This window comes from Jaculus jaculus, chromosome X (assembly GCF_020740685.1).
Source record: "Jaculus jaculus isolate mJacJac1 chromosome X, mJacJac1.mat.Y.cur, whole genome shotgun sequence".
NCBI lineage: Eukaryota > Metazoa > Chordata > Mammalia > Rodentia > Dipodidae > Jaculus > Jaculus jaculus.
In genome coordinates this window covers 50,014,740-50,038,009 of record NC_059125.1, presented here as the reverse complement: position 1 = coordinate 50,038,009, position 23,270 = coordinate 50,014,740, and the positions used below count along the sequence as shown (strand labels likewise).

General features: G+C 42.1%; 1 pseudogene; it reads left to right on the top strand.

Moving 5' to 3' along the window:
- The first annotated feature begins 21,051 nt into the window (after window positions 1–21,051).
- LOC101617892 lies at window positions 21,052–21,748 on the top strand (annotated as a pseudogene).
- Window positions 21,749–23,270: the final 1,522 nt, after the last annotated feature.

The following is a 23,270-nucleotide window of genomic DNA, read 5'->3' as shown; positions in this document are numbered from 1 at the left end:
TTCTAACAAAGCCTGTGCCTTAGACCAATCATTTTCTAATATTAGGAGCCCCGCAGGGTGTTAGCCAGTCAGTTGGTGCCACCCCATAGTTTCTAAGCCAATTAGTTTATGACCTTGGTGGTCAGCATTTGCGCAGGTCCTTGGGTGGGAGTAGCAGAGTGTGGTTCCAGTCTCCTATGACCTTGGAGGTCAGCACTTGTGTAATTCCTTAGGTGGGGGTAGCAGAGTATGGTATCAGCCTCCTGTGACCTTGGTGGTCTGAGGCAGGCTGCTACAGCTTATGGTGCGAGCTACTAAGGCTAACAGTGTGGGCTATTAAGGCTTATAGTGTAAGGCTTATAGTGCAGGCTATTTACAGAAACCAAATAAGTGGTTCACTTCATTACTCATTTCCCATCCTTGAGGGCTATCTCATGCCCTTTTACCTAGTTTTATATTAGGAGTGGGCTCTGATATAATGAGAAGAGGGATTCTTTACTTGCTTCCAACAGAGAGTAAAGCCTGGAGTTTGAGGTATGCAGGGAGCCCGCTTAAGCTCCCCTTGGAGCGTGATAGTATTTCTGAGCTTCTGAATTCTTGGGCATTTCAGGACCAGTGTACTTTTCAGTTTCTGGACCTTCCCATTACAAAGGGTAAAGAAACCAACCTTCTCCAGACTTGCATGTTCCCTCATACCCTATGTTATTTAGCATGTATTTTTGTGAAGGTTGTATTGTATGTCAGACATTGACTGGAGTAATTCCTATGTGACTGTGTGGAACAGAACTAGCAAAACAGCTTTCATGATATGAGACCTTGCAGATTTACTCTAATATTAGCAACTCCATAGTATGGACTTAGGCTCAAAAATTTAGAATGTTGTGTCATGCCCAATGTCACATGGCATTTACATGGAGGAGAGGTCGTTCTGTAATTTGAACTCCTGCTCTAGCAACTTAGCTGTTGAGAAATGATCTCCTTGGCCCAGCCTGGCCCTGGACTTGAGCAGGGCCCAAGCTACACATTCAGACCATATCCTTGACCATAGCTAAGGAAACCAGAGGGATTGCTTCCTTCATCATTTGCACTCACCTGATACATTCTCACTGGGCATTTCCAAGGCCCTTGCTCTTCCCAGGGGGTGCATCTGTCTCAACTGGTCCTAAATCATGTACATATGCTACTTTCTTTTCATTATTTTCTTCCTGTGCTGGTTTCTTCGGGGTCTTCTGTATATGACGGGCACATAAAAATGCTATCAGTCGCACTTCTCTAGTTCTTTTGAGTTCATAAAGCATCTTTGCCTGCATCACATTAATGTCACCTCTGAGGAATCATACAATATGCACTTAATGATGACAAACACGGAAGCTTCCACAGAAAAGTAATACACCAAATGAACAGTGTCTCCAGAACTAAAACTCTGGTCTTCATACTTTGTCCAGACTGACATGCTTGGAGGCAACAAGAGTCTCCATGCAATTGACAGTGTTGTGTAAGATGAAGATTTGGGAGAAGAAAAACAAGAGATGAATGCATGCATCTGTGAAAGGCAGGGATTCTAGAAAATATTGGGCATCACAACAAGCTCTTGGACAGTTCCACAGACAGTAAATGTCAAAATGAACAAGAGGGAGGTCACACTTATGCATCAGGGTACTGTGGAAGGAATGCAGGGAAAAAAATAATGTCGATCTGCAAAAGTTGACTTAGTTATCAATGAAATGGTGCCATGTGTGGCATCCCACCTTATCCTGGTGCGAACATTAAATGTGGAAGTGTATGAGGGGGCATTTGCACCAACTCTGCCTGTCTCAGGCCTTGTCCTGGAAGTTCTGGGAGCCCAGACAAAATGGGAATCATTTTGGGTCTATGAGACTGGGGTACCACAATTTCTGTGGAACCAAAACTCCTCCCCAACCCCAACCCCAATCAGTCAGATACCCCTAAATTTATTCAATTAAAGACAATGTCACATATATATTGCCTCTGCTGAGAGACTACTTTACAACCCCCGTAGGATAAAGTCGCAGACTTCCGGCTCCACAGACCTCTCAGTCTCTACTCCTCAAAATATTTCTGATGCATATGCTTTTAGGACCCCCGAGTGGATGTGTATTCGAATGGCCCATATTCCTGACAGTGAGTGAGGTCTGGTTTTATAGTCTCAGAGATTTGGGCTCTCTTCCTTCATTCAATAATTTCCAGAAAAACCTAGCGATTGCCCTCCCATTCACTCGAATTAACAGAACTTTCCTTGGCAACAAAAATTCATCCCTCCGAAAGGCCATGTCACCTGTGACATTCATCACTTCTCCCTTTAGCCTGGAGCACGCGCACTCAAACGTACACAGTGGGAGTCAGGAGCAGCTAGAGAGCAAAACCTGTTGGCAGGGTTTGTATTGCCTAGTACTCAGGAACAGCCTGATGCACAAAATGGCATGTGTCTGCATTTCCTTTTCAGAAGCTAGAGGCCTTGGCACACCTGTTGTCCCTCCTTCCCACCCTCTTCCACCCTCTCAAATAGATAAAAATATTTTCAAAGCACATCCAAAAAGTAAAATGGGGGCTGGAGAGATAGCTTAGTGGTTAATGCAATTGCCAGTAAAATCAGGTTGGATTCCCCAGTACCCAGTAGAGCCAGATGCACAAGGTGGCACATGTGTCTGGGGTCCGTTTGCTGTGGTGGGAGACCCTTGTGCACCATTTTTATTCTCTCACTCCAACTAGATAAATAAATGAAGAAAAATAAAATGATATTCTTAATAGCAGACTGAGGCAGGAGGATCCCTTGAACCAAGGAGTTGGGGCCAGAAAGAGCAACAAAGCAAGACTCAGTCTTACAGGAAAATCAAATATTTACACATGTATTGATGACCATACATGGATTAAAATGTTATAGTATACACAGATGCATGTACATTTCACATGTGTAAGTTAAAAATTTAATTTGGAAATAAATACAAGGTTAAAAAACATGCAGAAGAATAAAAACTGAAATCATTAAGTTGAAACATATTTTAGGCCAGGTGTGGTGGCACGTAGCTTTAATCCCAGCACTCAGGAGTCAGAGGCAGGAGGATTGTTGTGAGTTCGAGGCCAGCTTGGCTTAGAGTGAGACCCTCCCTCAAAAAAAGAGAACATTTTGTTTTTTGATATTTCGAGGTAAGGTCTCACTCTAGCCCAGGCTGACCTGGAACTCACTATGTAGTCTCAGGGTGGCCTCGAACTGACGGCTATCCTCCTACCTCTGCCTCCCCAGTGCTGGGATTAAAGGCGTGCGCCACCACGCCCGGCAAAAGAGAACATTTTAGGAGCTGGGTAGTTGGCTTGGTGATGAAAGGTGTTTGCTTGCAAAGCTGTTGACCCACGTTTTATTCCCTAGCACCCCCCTAAAGCCAGGCTTGCAATTTCCACACACAGATACATAGAAAGAAATATTTAAAAATATTTTAATTGTAAAAATTCATCAATTCCAATTTTTTATAAAAATATTTATTTGTAAGGGAAGAGAGAGAGAAAGAGAGGGAGGAAGAGAGGTAGAAGGGGAGAGACTGGGCACATGAGGGCCTCTTGTCGCTGCAAACAAACTCCAGATGCATGTGCCAATGTGTGCATCTGGCTTTATGTGGGCACTGGGGAATTGGACCGGGAATGACCGGCATTGCAAGTAAGCACCTTTAATTTTTGAGCCGTGTCCACAGTCCTTGTTCATACTTTTATTTTTGCTTTAGAAAAATCAAGTTTATTCTTTAAAAATACACTAAACACTTATTCACTGCCTCCTGAACAGATACTTTTTTTTCTTTTTACTTCTTTACAAGATGTTTGAATCAGTCTCACTAAAGTAGCCCAGGCTGTCCTTAAACTCAACCACATATCTGCCTTAGTTTTCTGAGTGTATTGATTATACATGTACATCACCAAGCCTGACCTCCTAACAATTTTTTTCTTCTAGTTTTTGTCCATTTTTTGTTTTTTCTAGGTAGGTTCTCACTGTAGCCCAGGCTGACCTGGAATTCACTGTGTAATTTCAGGGTGGCCTACAACTCACGGTGATCCTCGTACCTCGGCCTCCCAAGTTCTAGGATTAAAGGCCTGCACCACAATGCTAGCCTTCCGTTTATTGTTTTAATATTTATTTATTTATTTATTTATTTATTTATTTATTTATTTATTTATTTATATGCCAGCAGAGAGAGATAGAGGGGGAGAGAGAGAGAGAGAGGAAGAGAGAGAATGGGCATGGCAGGGCTCCTTATCACTGCAAGGGAAGTCGATATGCATGTGCCACTTTGTGCTTCTAGCTTTTGTGAGTACAGGGAAATTGAACCCAGGCTGGCAAGCTTTGAAAACTAGTGCATTTACCACAGATCCATCTCCTTAGCCCACCCCCCCCTTTTTTTAAGGTATGGTCTCACTCTAGCTCAGGCTGACCTGGAATTCACCATGGAGTCTCAGGGTGGCCTCGAACTCACAATGATCCTCCTACCTCTGCCTCCCGAGTGCTGGGATTAAAGGCGTGCGCCATCATGCCAGGCTCTCAGCCAACCTTTTTTTTTTTTTTTTTTTTAGTTTTATTTACTTATTTATTTATTTGCAAGCAGAGTGATAAAGAGTGAGAGGGAATATGGGCACACTAGAGACAGCAAGTGAAGTCTGAGTTGCCTCACCCATTCTGAATGCATGAAAGGATGATATAAGACAAATGATGGCGATGGGAGGAAAAATGCTTTTGAGATATAAATGTTATAATACTAGCAGTAGCAGTACACTCAACACTTCTTAAATACTCGATGCCAATTCCCCTTCTTTTTTTTCCCCCATACTTCCCACTTTCTATTCAGACAATTATGCCTATCCTGCTTGGGGGCCACACCCTCTTCATTCTCCCAACCTGGCCTCTTCTGTAAAGAACATTGAAGTTCCTCCCTACCCTTGAAGTGCCTTTCTGTAAGGATGAAGAGGCAGGAGAAAACCCTATTACATTGAATATTTAAACACAGTTTATTTAAGCACAGAGTACTGGTTCTAAAGAGTAGGTTTTATATCTGAGTTGTTTGTGTGAAATCCTTATCCTTTTGAGTACAAATTTCATCTTACTTTAAGTTTTCAATGAACTAAGTTCCTCTTAGAAGGAAGTAATAATTAAATTTTTCCTTTCACAATTTTTATTAACATTTTCCATGATTATAAAAAATATCCTATGGTAATACCCTCTTTCCCCCCCCACCTGCACTTTCCCCTTTGAAATTCCATTCTCCATCATATTACCTCCCTATCTCAATCATTGTACATATATATATATATATATATATATATATATATATATATATACACACACAATACCAACCTATTAAGTACCCTCCTCCCTTCCTTTTTCTTCCCTTTATATCTCCTTTTTAACCTCTGGCCTCTGCTACTAAGTATTTTCATTCTCACGCAGAAGCCCAATCATCTGTAGCTAGGATCCACATATGAGAGAGAACATGTGGCGCTTGGCTTTCTGGGCCTGGGTTACCTCACTTAGTATAGTTCTTTCCAGATCCATCCATTTTTCTGCAAATTTCATAACTTCATTTTTCTTTACTGCTGAGTAGAACTCCATTGTATAAATGTGCCACATCTTCATTATCCACTCATCAGTAGAGGGACATCTAGACTGGTCCCATTTCCCAGCTATTATAAATTGAGCAGCAATAAACATGATTGAGCACGTACTTCTAAGGACATGAGATGAGTCCTTTGGATATATGCCTAGGAGTGCTATAGCTGGGTCATATGGTAGATCAATCTTTAGCTGTTTTAGAACCTCCACACTTATTTCCACAATGTCAGCCCACCTTTTAAATCTTTTTTTTTTTAGGTAGGGTCTCACTCTAGCCCAGACTGACCTGGAATTCCCTATGTAGTGTAAGGGTGTCCTCAAACTCATGGCGATACTCCTTCCTATCTCTGCCTCCCACCTTTGGGATTTAAAGGTGTGGCCAACGATGCCAGGACCCACTTGTTTTTAATTTTTTTTGTTTATTTTTATTTATTTATCTGACAGTGACAGAGAAAGAGGCACAGAGAGAGAGAGAGAGAGGGGAGAGTGGGCGCGCCAGGGCTTCTAGCCACTGCAAACGAACTCCAGACGCGTGCGCACCCTTTTGCATCTGGCTAACGTGGGACCTGGGGAATCAAGCCTCGAATCGGGGTCCTTAGGCTTCACAGGCAAGCACTTAACCGCTAAGCCATCTCTCCAGCCCCCCACTTGTTTTTTTAACAGACATAAGAAGTTTATGGACTACAATGTGAAAATTCAAGATATGTATACAGTGTGTTCTCATCCAATATTTGCAGCCTTGTGCCTCTACCCTCCTTCTATATAAATTAACCAGTTGTTATAAACTATGGTCACTCCTGTGGAACATTAGAACTTACTCTTCTTCTCTTCAACAGAATTTACACCTATTGTCTGACTGTATTCTACTGTCCTCCATTTCCCCATCCACTAATGACCACTGTTTGGCTTTTACCTTCTGCAAAATTAACTTTTTTTGCCTTCCACATATAGGTGAGAACATGAAGTGTCTATCGTTTTGTACCTGGCTTATCCAACAAGATGTTTGATTTTTAATTCTTCAGTTTAAAACAGACACCTAGAGAATAAAACCCTATAATCCTTTTTTTAACACTGCAATTATTGTTTTCTTTTTTTTTTGTTTGTTTGTTTTTTGAGATAAGGTCTTACTCTAGCTCAGGCTGATCTGGGATTCACTATGGAGTCTCAGGGTGGCCTCGAACTCATGATGATCCTTCTACCTCTGCCTCCCAAGTGCTGGGATTAAAGGCATGCACAACCAAGCCCAGTTTAAGATTGTAATTCTTTTTTTTTTAAATATTATTTATTTATTTATTTATTTATTTGAGAGCGACAGACAGAGAGAGAAAGACAGGTAGAGGGAGAGAGAGAGAATGGGCGCGCCAGGGCTTCCAGCCACTGCAAACGAACTCCAGACGCGTGCGCCCCCTTGTGCATCTGGCTAACGTGGGACCTGGGGAACCGAGCCTCGAACCGGGGTCCTTAGGCTTCACAGGCAAGCGTTTAACCGCTAAGCCATCTCTCCAGCCCAAGATTGTAATTCTTAACCATTATTTCTCTCTGGTATACCTATCATTGTTAGCCATTAAACTCCACCCATGTCCTTCCTTGGCAACAGAAAAGTCCATGGTGGAAGGGAGTAGAAGGCATTTTCAGGTGACTGAGTGTTGCTGTCCCTCTGTGTTCTCCTACAGGCCCTTCGGTTTCATGGCTGGAGACAATCAGGCTGTGTCCCTTCAAGATCACAATATTCTCAGGGCCAAGGAGAGAAATAGCCCCTGTTCAATAGCCTCTTGGGAGATAAAAAAGAGTTAAAGAAAACTTGGAAGGTGAACTGACTTGCAGGGGGAGAGGAGTAGCCAAACGGACACTGTAGGGGAAGTGGATTTCTCAAGGGCTGCATTTAGCTAACAGAGGCCCTGGGGACAAAGATTAACATGTCAACAGTACACCGAAAGCCTCACTCATGGTGTCTTCCTCCAGCTTCACTGAAAACAGTAGGTCTGTCACATGGCACTGTACTCATTTGGTCAATTTCAGTCTATTTCAGAAGGTAGGACAACAAGTTAGCAACATTAGGCACCTACTGCATGCCCAGGGAGAGGCAGGAGCCTGTTGTCCTTATCCTCTCATGCGGCTTCCCCATCACAAGTGGAGGTGTTCTCAAATTCCCAAATGCATTACACACGTTCAGCAGCAGAGGAAGTGGTCCAACTGAGTGGCAGCTACCCTGTACTATTCCTTCTTTTCTAGGCATTCCAGAGTATTTCCCAATACTTCTCAAAGAGAGAATGGGCAAAGCTGAGCTATGCCTATATGAATAGAAACTACATCACCATGACTAAACTAGGTAACAGTAAGTTCTGGATACAGACAAGCCTGGAAGTCTATGAGATGAGAACCTGCCCAACCTACTCCCTTTCCATGCTGTGACTTCTCAGGCTATAGCAAGTGTCTACCCCACCCCCTGTTCCTTTCATGCAGGAGAAATTCCAAGGCAGCTTCTGAGCAACCTGTTCGTTTACACCCTTTGCATGGGCTCAGACCTGCAGCCTGCACATTTCCCTCCTGCAGCCCTTTGGACTGATGTCTCCATCTCAGCCCTTTCTCTTTCCTTCCTCCTTGGATTATCCACTTTTGGTTTTTCAGGTGGTGTGCATGAATGTGTATATGTGTGCTCATGTGTGTGGTCAGAAGTCCACATCAGGTTCTGGAGATGGCTCGGCAGGTAAAGGAACTTGCTTACAAAGCCTGAGTGTCCAGGTTTGATTACCTAGTACCCATGTAAAGCCAAATGCACAAATGGTACATGTGTCCGAAGTTTGCCTTCAGTGGAAGGAGACTCTGTTGTGCCCATTCTCTCTCTATCCCTCTGTCTCTCAAATAAATAAAATTTTTGATAAAAATTGTGAAAATCTTTAATAGAAAAAAAAGAAGTCAGCATCAGGTGTCTTCATCAGTCACTGTCTACCTCATTTTCTGAGATTAGGTCTCTCACTGATATTGAATCTAGATTAGTTGGCCATCAAGACCCAGGAATCCTCCTATCTTCACCTCTGCAAAATTGGGATCTCAGACATGATCGGGTGAACCCAGCCTTTATGTGGTGCTGAGGATCTAAACTCAGGTCCTCATGCTTGTATGGCAAGCACTTTACCAACTAAGCCATCTCCAAAAGCCTCCTCATGTTATATTTTGAGGAACAAGTGTTTTTGCTTCTTTTTTTTTAGTAGTAAATATTTTTTCCTCAATTTTTATTAACATTTTCCATGATTATAAAAAATATCCCATGGTAATACCCTCCCTCCCCCCCACTTTTCCCTTTGAAATTCCATTCTCCATCATATCCCCACTCCATCTCAATCAGTCTCTCTTTTATTTTGATGTCATGATCTTTTCCTCCTCTTATGATGGCCTTGTGTTGGTAGTGTCAGGCATTGTGAGGTCATGGATATCCAGGCCATTTTATGTCTGGAGGGAGCACGTTGTAAGGAGTCCTACCCTTCCTTCGGCTCTTACATTCTTTCCACCGCCTCTTCGGCATTACACCCTGAGCCTTGGAAGGTGTGATCAAGATGTTACTCAGTACTCCAGTCACTTCTTTCCAGCACTATGATACCTTCTGAGTCATCCCAAGGTCACTGCCATCTGAAAAGAGAAGATTCTCTACCCAAAGTGAGAGTAGAATTAATATAAGGGTATGAATATTAAAAGAAGTGCTTACTGGGCAGTTTGATAAGCATAGTATAAACATTTTTCCAGACATCAGCAGATGTTACAACCCCAGGGCTCATGACTACCCCTGTTTTAAGTTTTCAGTATCAGGGATGTATTCCCCCCCCCCATGGAGTGGGCCTCCAGTCCAGTTGGAGTACAGTTGGTTTTCACCATGACAGATGTGCCACTATTGCACCCGTTGGCTCATTTGGCCTGGCTGGCCAATTATAAGGCTTGCAGTGTCCACTGTTGAGTATCTTCACTGGTGGTATCTCTTTCTCCCATTGAACTACATGTAGAATGGCTTCTTCCAGCTTTTGGTCAGCTGGACTACATGGAGGAGGTTATCAGCTCAGTTCCAGCAGGATTTCTCAGTGGCCTTGCAGTCCAAGTATGTGGGGTCTTCAGCAGTAACGTCTTACCATCTATTCCTGGTGGGAAATCAAGGGCCTCAGCAATGGCCTATAATGTTTTGGGTGCATAAGGGACCTCCCTGGCCAACAACTCACTGGAGTTATCTCATCACTGGCACTGAAAAATTTCCAAGAACAATCTATGGCTCCTGAGTGATCCATTGCCCGAAACCAGAGTATTCCGTATGATTTATTTGCATCCTCTTAGATTTTGATTAGCCCTCCCTCCACCTTTCTTTTACTCAGTCACTTCCCCTGACCTCACTTTGGGCCTTTTCACCCCCGTTAATCTATTCTTCTACTTATATATATACAATACCAACCTATTAAGTACCCTCCTCCCTTCCTTTCTCTTCCCTTTGTATCTCCTTTTTAACTTACTGGCCTCTGCTACTGCGTTTTTTCATTCTCACGCAGAAGTCCATTCATCTGTAGCTGGTATCCACATATGAGGGAGAACATGTGGCGCTTGGCTTTCTGGGCCTGGGTTACCTCACTTAGTATAATCCTTTCCAGATCCATCCATTTTTCTGCAAATTTCATAGCTTCATTTTTCTTTACCGCTGAGTAGAACTCCATTGTATAAATGTCTCATCTTCATTATCCACTCATCAGTTGAGGGACATCTAGGCTGTTTCCATTTCCCAGCTATTATGAGTTGAGCAGCAATAAACATGGTTGAGGATATACTTCTAAGGAAATGGGATGTGTCCTTAGGATATATGCCTAGGAGTGTTATACCTGGCTCATATTGTAGATCAATTTTTATCTGTCTTAGGAACTTCCACACTGATTTCCACAATGGCTGGACCAGATTGCATTCCCACCAACAGTGTAGAAGAGTTCCTCTTTTTCCACATCCCCACGAGCATTTATGATCATTTGTTTTCATGATCGTAGCCAATCTGACAGGAGTGAGATGGAATCTCAATGTAGTTTTGATCTGCATTTCCCTGATGACTAGGGATGTAGAACACTTTTTTAGATGCTTATATGCCATCCGTATTTCTTCTTTTGAGAACTCTCTATTTCGTTCCATAGCCCATTTTTAATTCTCTTATTTAATTTCTTATTATTTAACTTTTTGAATTCTTTGTATATCTTAGATATTAATCCTCTGTCAGATATATAGCTGGTGAAGATTTCTTCCCATCTGTAGGTTGCCTCTTTGCTTTGTTCACAGTGTCCTTTGCCATACAAAATCTTTGTAATTTCATGAGGTCCCAATGGTTAATCTGTGGTTTTATTCCCTGAGCAATTGGGGTTATATTCAGAAAGTCTTTGCCAAGACCACTATGTTGAAGGGTTTCCCCTACCTTTTACTCTATCAATTTCAGAGTTTCAGGTCTGATGTTAAGGTCTTCAGTCCATTTGGATTTAATTCTTGTGTATGGAGAGGGAGAAGAATCAGTTTTCATCCTTCTACAGACACATATCCAGTTTTCCCAGCACCATTTGCTAAAGAGGCTGTCTTTTCTCCAATGAGTATTTCCTCTATTCTGTTCCATTGATCTACATATCTACTTTTGTGCCAGTACCATGCTGTTTTTGTTACTATGGCTCTGTAGTATAGGTTAAAACCAGGTATGGTGATACCTCCTGCCTTATTTTTGTTGCTCAGTATTATTTTAGATATTCGAGGTTTTTTGTGATTCCAAATGAATTTTTGGATTGTTTTTTCTATTTCCATAAAGAATGTCTTTGGAACTTTGATGGGGATTGCATTATAAGTGTAGATTGCTTTTGGCAAGATTGCCATTTCCGCAATATTGATTCTTCCAATCCAGGAACAAGGGATGTTTTTCCATTTCCTAGTGTCTTCTGCAATTTCTCGCTTGAGTGTTTTATAGTTTTCATTGTAGAGATCCTTTACTTCCTTGGTTAGGTTTATTCCATGGTACTTTATTTTCTTTGATGCAATTGTGAATGGGAGTGATTCTCTGATTTCATCCTCTGTGTGTTTGTTGTTAGTATATATGAAGGCTACTGATTTCTGTGTATTTATTTTGTATCCTGTTACATGGCTGTAGGTGTTTATTAGTTCTAACAGTTTGCTGGTAGAGTCTTTAGGGACCTTTCTATATAGAATCATGTCATCTGCAAATAATGATAACTTGATCGTTTCCTTTCCAATCTGTATCCCTTTTATGTGTGTCTCTTGCCTTATTGCTATGGCTAAGACTTCCAGTACTATATTAAATAACAGCGGAGACAGTGGACAGCCTTGTCTTGTTCCCGATTTTAGTGCAAAAGCTTCTAGTTTTTCCCCATTTAGTAATATGTTGGCTGTAGGCTTGTCACAAATAGCCTTTATTATATTGAGATATGTTCCTTCTATTCCCAGTCTCTGTAGGACTTTCTCATGTGCCCCTTTGTTCATCAGGCTTTATGTGGCTATAGGAGAGTCAAACCCTTGTCATTTGGCTTTACAGGCAAGCACCTTAACCACTGAGCCATTTCTCCAGCCCTCCATTTCTCAGAATAGGGACTCATACTAGGTATCTTAGGCTGGCCTAGAACTCGCTGTGTAGCCAAGGCTAACCTAAAATTCTCTTGTCTCAGCTTCCTGAGTGCTGAGATTACAGGCATGAGGCAGCAAGATCCACTATGCCCATGCCAGCTTTAGTGGTGACAGATCGTGTGCATTTCAGCAACATGTACTCATCATGAATGGATGTACTCACTCTCTCTTCTTCCCCTGTATTTTAAAAACACTTCAGTGTCTCCCGTAGTCCTGTTAGACAAGATTCCACTTAAACAGTCCAGAATCTAGAAGCTCTCACAATCACTGTAATTGATCTGAGAACAAAGGGCAGGGATTATTTTCAAGCTGGTGTTTTTGTTTTTTTTTTTAAAAAATAGTGTTTACATTAGACAGGTTTTAGCACCAATGGGCTAAATCATCAATCTTTCTTGTTCATTTGACACTTGAGATTCGCCCATTGTACTTGTGCATTCATTTTTTAAGTGTCACTTTTCTTTCAGTGTGTACAGTTCAAATTTTCTACCAATCAATTTAATAGTTTAGGGAGGATGGTGAGAAAATGTAATTGAATAGACTGAGGTACTGTTGAGGTTTAGTCCACATTTTATAAACCACCAAAAGGAGACTTCTGAGTCAACATTACAAATAAATGTCATTCTTCACATGCTCCTCCTCCTTGAGTGGACAGCAACCCTCAGCTCCAACGTTCCTAATGCTATAGGAGCCTGGAATTGAGAAATAAGTATTAGTCAGGAAACTATTCTGACTTATCACTCTCATGCAGATGAGTCTCCTGAGAGGACTTTTGTCACACCACTGAAAAATTGCCAGGTGAGTGTGTTTCAAATCTAAAGGATGACAGCACCTTGGTCACTCCAGGCATGTCGATATTCGTAAGAGTTGGAGTCCATCAAATCTGTCTTGGCCCTCATGACCCCACATCTATTCCATTTTCTTTTTGTCTGTCTTTGACCCCTGTCTTTCTTTTATGCTGGGGATGAACCACAGAGCTTGGTACATTAGTATGTGCTCTACCGCTGATTTACATCCCCAGCCCCTTCTCATCTATTATCGTAATGCACATATAACATTGATAGCATGATAATTGTGTGTGATATATGCTCATGTGTGTGCAGATAAGTTCACCCCATGCACATGCCTGTAAACACCAGAGGAGAATGTCGGGTGTCCATTTCTTATCACTCACCTATGTATTTCCTTGGATGAGGTCTCTCCCTCAACATGGAGCTCCAGTCTGTCAGCAAGCCCTTGTGATCCTTTGCTCTCCTTCCCAACACCCAAATAAACCAATGGAATAGAAAGTGTTTACAAGAGTAAGCTGCCAGGTATTAAGCTGGATTTACAAAAAACACTAATACAGCTCCCCTGGACCATGAGGCTGGACAGAACTTGCACTGCTCACATAGACAAAGACACCAAAAGACCAGAGATCTCAGGTCACAACTGGTGGCTGTTTAGTCCTGAATAGTGAGCAAGGCGAGCTTCTGTGATCCCAGGGAGTAAAACACTGGCAGGGAGGTTGAGAGGAGGGGAGGGAAGGAGAAAGGGAGGGTCAGCGCACACAAGCCCCTGAGGGCAATAATCAGAGTCACAGCACCCAACGTAAGGAAAGTGAAAGAGAAAATCAAAGGAAAATACTGGACTTGTTCTCAACAGAGCCAGTCCATTGAAGTACAGCAGGAGGCTGCAACCTTCCCTTGGGACGGAGTCTGAAGCATCGAGCCAGGCTGGGGTGCAAGCTTATAAGGAGGATCCTCAGAAAAACAGACTGGACTAGGTACAGGTCCGAGGTAAGCATATAAGGAACTGGTAGCTATTTGTGTCCTTGTTCATAATAGGGGTTTTCAGCAAAAGTTGTGTAAGAGAGAATGTGTCTGAAGGCTTCTGCTCCTTCAAGACCTTCTGAGCTAAGGTAAGTACATCAATCAGGGAAGTTTTCAGGCTTGTCTGGGACACACTGCCCAAGATGTTTCCTCAACCCCTTCTATACTTAGGGACAGTTCTTCCCTCTTATAGTTTCCTCTGGTTTTCAGGGAGCGTCATTAACCCCTCAGTGGCCTAAATCTTTAATCCCAGCACATGGAAGGCAGAGGTAGGAGGATTGCTGTGATTTCAAGGCCACCCTGAGACTATTTAGTGAATTCCAGGCCAGCCTGGTTACAGTGAAACCCTATCAAGAAAAAATTTTTAAAATCTGCTTTACTCAAGGCCAGTCTGTGCTACAGAATGACATTCAGGTCAGCTTGGGTTAGAGTAAGACCCTACCTTGAAATAAAACAAAACCAAAACAATAAAAACAGCATGTGCTCTATCCACTTTCTACCCTATTCGTGGCTCTTACCCTCTGACCATCATTAGAGCTCACCTATGGACAGTAGCTCCAGGTTGATGGAGAGTCTTTGTCTCATGGAAAGAAATATATACTTGAACCGGAAGGACACCCAACCCTCTCCTATGGCCTCTACACACACATATGTGATATGTGTGTTTGCACAGGCATTTGCACACAATGCACACCACAGGCACTATACCATATACATACAAAACACACAGACACACACAGAGACAAACACAAACAGACACACAAGGAATCATCAATTTCTTGTATGAGCCAATGGCCTACATTGTGTGTACATATGGTGGTTGTCAATAAAAAAAAGTTAGGGCAAAGACCTGAGCATGTATAATAAAAAGTAATCATGGGCCATGTGTGGGGAAGTATGACCTTAATCCCAGAACTTGGGAGGCTGAGGTAGGAGCACTGCTGTGAGGTTGAGTCCAGGCTGTGACTATAGAGTGAGTTCCAGGTCAGCCTGAGCTGCAGTGAGACCCTACCTTGAAATCAATAGTAATACTGTACTGCCATTGATGTCTTTTGTAATGTGACTGTCTTCTTTTTACTAAAACTAAAATCTAGTACTATCTGATTAAATTGTTGTGATAAGCTTTGGCAGGCCTCTGTAATGTAAGCATGACTCCAGAGAGAGCATGATTGGAGGCAGAGACAGAAGCTCTGAAAGCAGTTGGCCTGGTGAATGGAGCATTTAATGAGAGACCCTGCCTCAGGATGCGGTACAAGAGGATTGACACAAGAAAGTTCTCCCTGACTTCCACATATTCACCATGGCACATGCACACCCATACACACACACACACACACACATTATACCCACATATACACACACACACAAAAAAAAAAAAAAACCTCCCAAAATTTGTTGAGCTGGCTCAGTGGCCCATGCACACCTGAACTCTTAATTCTTTGGAAATGCTTAGGCAGAAGAAGCACAGGTTTGACACTAGACTGGTCAAGTAAGTGAAGTTCTGTCTGAAAATAAAATGAAAATGGCTGAGCACATAGGATTGTTCATTTGTTAAATATTTTATCTTATTTGTTTATTTGCAATGTGGGAGATAGAGACAGAGAGAGAGAGAATGAGCAGGCTAGAGCCTCTAGCCACTGCAAATGAACTCCTGATGCATAGGCCACTTTCTGCATCTGGCTTAACATGGGAAGGGCGGAATCAAACCAGAGTTGACAGGACTTTTTTAAAATTACTTTTTGTTCATTTATTTATTTATTTATTTGAGAGTGACAGAGAGAGAGAGAGAGAGAGAGAGAGAGAGAGAGAGAGAGAGAGAATGAATGGGCGCGCCAGGGCTTCCAGCCACTGCAAACGAACTCCAGATACGTGCGTCCTCTTGTGCATCTGGCTAACGTGGATCCTGGGGAATTGAGCCTCGAACCGGGGTCCTTAGGCTTCACAGGCAAGTGCTTAACCGCTAAGCCATCTCTCCAGCCCCGAGTTGTTAGGTTTTGCAGGCAAGTATCTTAACTGCTGAACCACCTTTACAGCCCCAGAAACAAACTAACATATTCTTTTTTGTTTATAATTTGTTTTTGTCTCTTCAAGTTAAGTTCTCATTCTATCCCAGGCTGATCTGGAATTCACTATGTAGTCTCAGGCTGGCCTCAAACTTACACTGATCATCCTATCTCTGCCTCCCTCCAGAGAGCTGGGATTAAAAAAATATATGCCACCACACCTGGCTTTTTAAAAAAAAGATAGTGTTGTTGTTGTTCTTGTTTTGAGGTTCAGGCCTCTCTTTATCCCATGCTTGCCTGGAATTCACTCTGTAGTCTCAGCAATGGCTTGTAATGTTTTGGGGTCATCAGTGACCTCCCTAGCCAACAACTCACCAGAAGGTATCCCCACTGAACATTTTCTAGTAACAATCTTCAGCTCCTGAGTGTTCCATTGTGCAAAAAAGTAGGTTTCCATATGATTTATTTATATACTCTTAGATTTTGATTAGCCCTCCCTCCACCTTTGCTTTACTAAATCTCTTCCCCTGACCTCACTTGGGCCATTAAACCCCCACTAATCTATTTTTTTACTTACATATATACAATATCATCCTATTAAGTACTGCCCTCCCTTCCTTTCTCTTCCCTTTATATCTCTTTTGTACTGTACTGACTTTGCTACTGAGTATTCTTCCTACTCACACAGAAGTCCAATCATTTGTAGCTAGGATCCACATATGAGCGAGAATATGTGACATTTGGCTTTCTGAGCCTGGGTTACCTCACTTAGTATAATTAGTATCATTTTTCTTTTAGTCACGGTCTCGCTGTAGCCCAGGCTGTCCTGGAATTCACTCTTTAGCTCCAGACTGGCTCAGACTCATGGAGATCCTCCTACATCGAGAGGCTGGGATTAAGGGTATGTTTCAACTTGCCCAGCATGCTGGGTTTTATTTTATGACTTCACATCGCATATCTCATGTTACAGGCATAAATCACCTCCTCATGAGGTTTTATGTGGGTGCTTGGAAATTGACATTAAGCTTTCCTGCTTGAGCGTAATTATTGTGACACCAGTTAGGGGTGCTGGATTCATTTTTCTGCTAATTAAAGAATTAAGAATCAGAGATGGATAGATGGCTTAGTGGTTAAGGCATTTGCCTGCAAGTCCACAGGACTCAGGTTTGATTCCCCCAGACCCAACTAAGAGAGATGCACAAGGTGAACCATGCATATGGAATTCCTTTGCAGTACCAGATGGTGCTGCCTTGCCCATTTCCCTCAATCCATCTTTTACTCCCTCTCTCTTTCAAATAAGTGTATAAAATATATTTTAAAAAGAATTAAGCAACAGTAACATCTTTAACAGAATAAACTTTAAGTTGGGCATGGCGGTACACACCTTTAATCCCAGTAATCAGGAGGCAGAGGTAGGAGTATCAATGTGAGTTCAAGACCAGCCTGACACTCTACATCAAAACTAAAAGAAAAAAAAGAATAAAATATATTTTATTGAATGGGGGATGCTTACCTATCCAGAGTCCATGTTTTTTCAGCTAAAATTAATGTAAAGGTATTGATTGATCCGCACAGGTCCCAGAAAGCTCATGGAAAAAAATTCACCAAGGCCAGGAAGAAGAAAGTGGGGTCACACTCTGTGCCATCTTGGTTTAGAATATAGTCACCTATCAAGGTCCCATTCACACATCTCTCTGCCTAGCCAAAGAAACTGCTGATTTCATATAGTGTTTCAATCTCCACTCTTAGAAGGCCTAGATATTGTATAATCACTCTGAGGCCTGTCCCCTTCCGTTTAGTAACATATAGGTGGGATTCAGGCTAAGTGGACAAGCCCTGGCTGGGTCACAAATCAAGGCATCCTTTAGTGTCTGAAAGGCGTGTTGTGTCTCTCTGGTACACTCAATCTGAGGCAGCCCTTGTGCTTGTCCCTCTTTAAGGGCCTGGTAGAGGGGTCTGGCCAGTTTCTGCATATCCTAGTGTTGCAGGTACTTATGTGTTTCTGGGGCAAACACCTGACCAGAAGAGGCTTATGGGATGGAAGGGTTTATTTCAGGCTTACAGAATCCAAGGGAAACACCTTCAATAGCAGAAGAAGCTGGCTGATTTCCATAAAATCAGAGCAGATAGACATTACCAAATAGCCAATGAACCTAAAAAAAAAATACCTGGAGTTCTAACTATCTCTTCTACTAATGTTTTTTTTTCATTATTATTATTTATTTTATTTGCATATTTATTGGAGAGAGATATAGATGCAGATATATATAGAGAGAATGGGTGTTCCAGGGCCTTCAGCCACTGCAAGTAAACTCCAGATGCATAGGCCACTTTGTGCATCTGGCTTACCTGTCTCCTGGAGAATTGAATCTAAGTCCTTTGGCTTTTCAGGTAAGTGCCTTAAGAGCTAAGCCAGCTCTCCATCTCTTCCTTTAATACTTTTAAATTTTCATTTGTTTGATAGGGAGAAAGAGGAAAGTAAGGAGAGAGGTAAAGAGTGAGAGAGAAAGAGACAGAGAGCGAGAGACTGGCCATGCCATTGCCTCTATCCAATGCTAATGGACTCGAGACACATGTGCTATCTTGTCTATGTGGTTTAAATGGGTTCTTAGGAATCGAATCGAGGTCTTTTATATATGCAGGCAAACACCATAAACATTAAACCATGTCTCCAGAGCTTAAGCTAACTCTTTACATGCCTTCATACTTTAGAGTGGTACTAAAAGATCCCCCCCCCACAGTAATAACCTCCACCTGGAGGCTGGTGGAGTCTTAGGTAGGACACTTAGTCAAAAATCCCTGAGAGGCCTGGAGAGATGGTTATTGGTTAAGGCATTTGCCTGCAAAGCCAAAGGACCCAGGTTCAATTCCTCTGGATCCACATAAGCCAGATGCCCAAGGTGCTGCTTGAGCCTGCAGTTTGTTTGCAAGTGCAGAGGGCACCAGAAAACCCGTTCTCTCCCTCTCTCTCTCTGCCTCCCTCCCTTTTTCTTTCATAAATAAATACATAAACTTTAAAAACAAATCCCTGGGCTACTCTTTTTCAGCTTTATATTTCTCCTGAACTTCCAGGTCTCTGCTCTGGTAAGCTCACCCTCATCTTGGCCCTGCTGAGATTAGAAAAGGGGAGGACTCCTACTCCCACGGGGTTCTCTACCCCCTTCTGCCATCCACATGGCAGGAGCCCTCTCTTCTTTGTTGTCTTTCCTTTTCTTAATATAATAAAGTCTACCAAGTCTTTTTTTTTTTTTTTAATCCTGAGCCTATGTGGGACATATATTTACATTTAAACCCCCATACCTCGTACACAGATCCTACAGTATACAAGGATCTCCAGGAAGGTTCTCAACTGCTTAGGGCCTTAGCAAGTGGGAAGAAGAGAATATGCTGAATTCTCTCTGGTCCTAGAGCCTTAGTACCATATGGTAAAATTAGACCTAGGCAGGTAATCTTAGTCTGGCACAGATAAGCCTTTTCAGGTGACATTTTACATCCTTGTTAGCCAAGAAATTGAGAAGATACACAGGAGCTCTAGAAATAGTATCTTCAGAAGTCCTACACCATAGCAGATCATCTATATACTGAAGGACAGTGATCTCTGGATAGGTCTTGTATAGCAAGTCTTGAGAAAGAGCTAGGCCAAATAAAGAAGGAGCAGCCCATATACTTATGAGAAGATAGTATAATGACCTGTCCTAACCTCCAAGTGGCATCCTCACAGGCAAACAGGAGCTGAATGTCAGGATGCAACAGGTAGCAAAAGAAGGCATCCTTTTGGTTTATCACTGAGTAATGGGTGTGCTAGAGGGGATCTGTGGTAATAGAATATATGGATTTGGGATGGCTGGCTGGTCATGATTACTCAATGAGTCTGAGGTCTTGAAGTAGCCTTCCCTCTCCATACCCCTTACAGTCTCCTGAAAGAGAAGTGTTATAAGGGCAAGTACACTCAATATGAAGATACTCTTCTTTGATCCTTTTTAAAAAACATTTTAAGGAGCTGGTGAGATGGCTTAGCATTTAAGGCACTTACCTTCAAAACCAAAGGACCTCGGTTTGATTCTTCAAGACCCATATAAACGAGATGCTTAAGGTTGCACATGTGTCTGAAGTTCATTTGCAGTGGCTGGATACCCTGGCATGCTCATTCTCTCTCTCTCTCTCTCTCTCTCTCTCTTTCTCTCAAACGTATAAACTAAAATTATATATGTATATATATATATACACATATATATGTATATATATATATATACACATATATATATATGTATACACACACACACACACACACACACACACATATATATATATATATATATATATATATATATACATTTTTTGTGGTTTTTCAAGGTAGGGTTTCACTCTAGCTCAGGCTGACTTGGAATTCACAATGTATGTAGTCTCAGGGTGGCCTCGAACTTACAGCAATCCTCCTACCTCTGCCTCCTGAGTGCTGGGATTAAAGGCGTGTGCCACCACACCTGGCTTTAAAATATATATTTTAATTATTTTTTCATTTGAGTGAAAGAATGATATGGGGCACATAGGAAAAGAGAATGGGCACGACAGGGTCTCTAGCCACTGCAAACAACCTCCACACACATTTGCCACCTTGATCATCTGGCTTACATGGATATTTGGGGATCGAACCTGGGTCCTTAGGCTTCACAGACAATAGCCATAAATGCTAAGCCATCTCTCCAGCTCCCAACATTCCTTCCTTGTTATTGAGAGAGGGGGTCTCACTGTTGCTTGCATAGTGAGTTCTGATTATGCGGGGGTAAAGTGATAGCTTACCATCAAAAAGCCAAAAAAAAAAAAAAACCCTACTAAACCAAGATATATATTCAAGCATTGCTGCTCAAAATTGTATTCCTTGCATATGTGGGACTCTAAGACAGGTTAAGTAGAAATTTGTAAGAACTCCTGGCTTCCGTGAATAACTTGGCTCAGGGGCTGCACATGTTCCTCGCCACTCGCTGTGGAAAGTTAAGTGTGAAGAGGGGGGGATGAAGGGAACATGGACATGAAAAAGAGGATCCACCTGAAGCTGAGAAACTGAACCCTGGCATCTGATCGAGAGCATGTCTTGGACAATTGTAAGTCAAATGATGAGAAAATTGAGGGGTTAACATCTGAATTTGTGAACTTAGCTGTAGGTTTGATGTCAGTTTCAAATCTACCTAAACTGAAAAAGCTTGAGCTCAGCGACAACAGAATCACTGGAGGTCTGGACATATTAGCAGAAGAACTTTGAAATCTCATACATCTCACCCTAAGTGGAAATACACTGAAAGATAACAGCATCTTGAAACCTTTGAAAAGTTAGATTGCCTGAAAAGCCTGGATCTGTTTAACCGTGAGGTGACTAACCTAAATGACTATTGAGACTGTCTTCAAGCTCCTGCCCCAGCTGACCTACCTGGATGGCTATGACCGAGAGGACCAGGAAGCCCCTGATTCAGAAGCAGAGGTGGATGACGTGGACGAACAGAAAGATGATGAAGAAGGAGAAGAAGACGATGAGGAGGAAGATGTTGAGGAGGAAGAGTTTGATGAAGATGTAGAAAGAGAAGATAATGGAGTCAGTGGTGAGGAAGAAGCATTTGGACATGATGGAGAAGTTGATGAAGATGAAGATGAGGATGAAGAAGAGGAAGAGAGCAGAAAAGGCAAAAAGAGAAAGAGAGAAACAAAATGAAAGAGAAGATGATTAAGACCCAGATGTACTGAAGAAACATAACTGTACAATATTGGTTGGACTGCTAATGGATTTGGTAGCTGGTTTTAAAAATAAAAGCAGTTGTGATACAAACCCCAGGACACCCACCCATCCAAAGATCCAAAGAATATTTCCTGCAGCATTCCACCTTCCTCCAACTAGTGCCTTTTGATAATCCACCACCAAGCTCAGGGACTTCACCCCAACAAAATTGTAAGCATGGTTAGATTTTGTGTAAGACTCTTGCTCTAGCATGAATAGCTGTGGCTGGTGAGTCAACCATCCATGGCTACCAGTTACACTGGGCTTGTAACATTTTTTCTTCTTTACGACAATAAAAGCATTGTAAATCAAATCTTAACATTTTGAAAAAAATTGGAAGAGGCATGAAGCTAAAAAAATGAGACTATTGTGCTGGAGAGATAGCTTAGCGGTTAAGCGCTTGCCTGTGAAGCTTAAGAACCCCGGTTCGAGGCTCGGTTCCCCAGGTCCCACGTTAGCCAGATGCACAAGGGGGCGCACGCGTCTGGAGTTCATTTGCAGAGGCTGGAAGCCCTGGCGCACCCATTCTCTCTCTCTCCCTCTGTCTGTCTTTCTCTCTGTGTCTGTCGCTCTCAAATAAATAAATAAAAAATTTAAAAAAAAATGAGACTACTCATTTTGACGTTTTACATGGGAACACAGACTATCAGTAAATGTGCTATAGGCAGGATGTATGATATGTTGCAGATAATATGACTATATTCAGTTGTGAAATTAAGTGTAATGGACAAGGCTGGGGAGATTGCTTAGTGGTTATTGTACTTTCCTACAAAGCCAAAGAACCCAAGTTCAATTCCCCAGTACACACGTAAGCCAGATGTACAAGGTGGCACATGTGTCTGGATTTCATTGCAAAGGCTGGAAGCCCTGACATGCCCATTTCTTCTCTTCTTTCTCTCTCTCATAAATAAAAAGACATTTTAAAAATGTAATGGACAGTGCTTGGTGGAGTAAATTTCAAGACATTGACTCTATGAAGTGGCTTCTCTTATCAGTCCTAATTCAGATTTACAATGAAAGGCAGCCCAATGTAGAGCAGAAAGATGGAAATTTAGATGAGCATGAAATATGAACAAACTTAAAGTCTCAAAGAAACTGCGATGATTTGGTTATAATGGATAAATTAGATTAACACCCTAAAATAGAAAATTTACTGCTCTGAGAGGAAGACACAATCCACTGAAGGCTGTAGCCACTAACGTGAATTCTTTTGAGAGGAAAAGGCCTGAGAGTAGAATGATGAAGAGCCTCTATCTGTTCCCCAAGGTCAGCATACAAAAGCTGCATCAGCTATGGTCCATGGGTGCCAGGTTCCAACACAATCTGACAGCAGACCTTGGTGGCATCATTTGCATGGCACTGGTTTTGAAAGAATGATGGAGGAGGTTATGAAGTATTTCACCACAGTTCCAGAGAGCCACTGAGAGGAAGCAATGGGAGGCAGGGTCGAGGTGTCTTTAAAGAGGCCCTGTGAG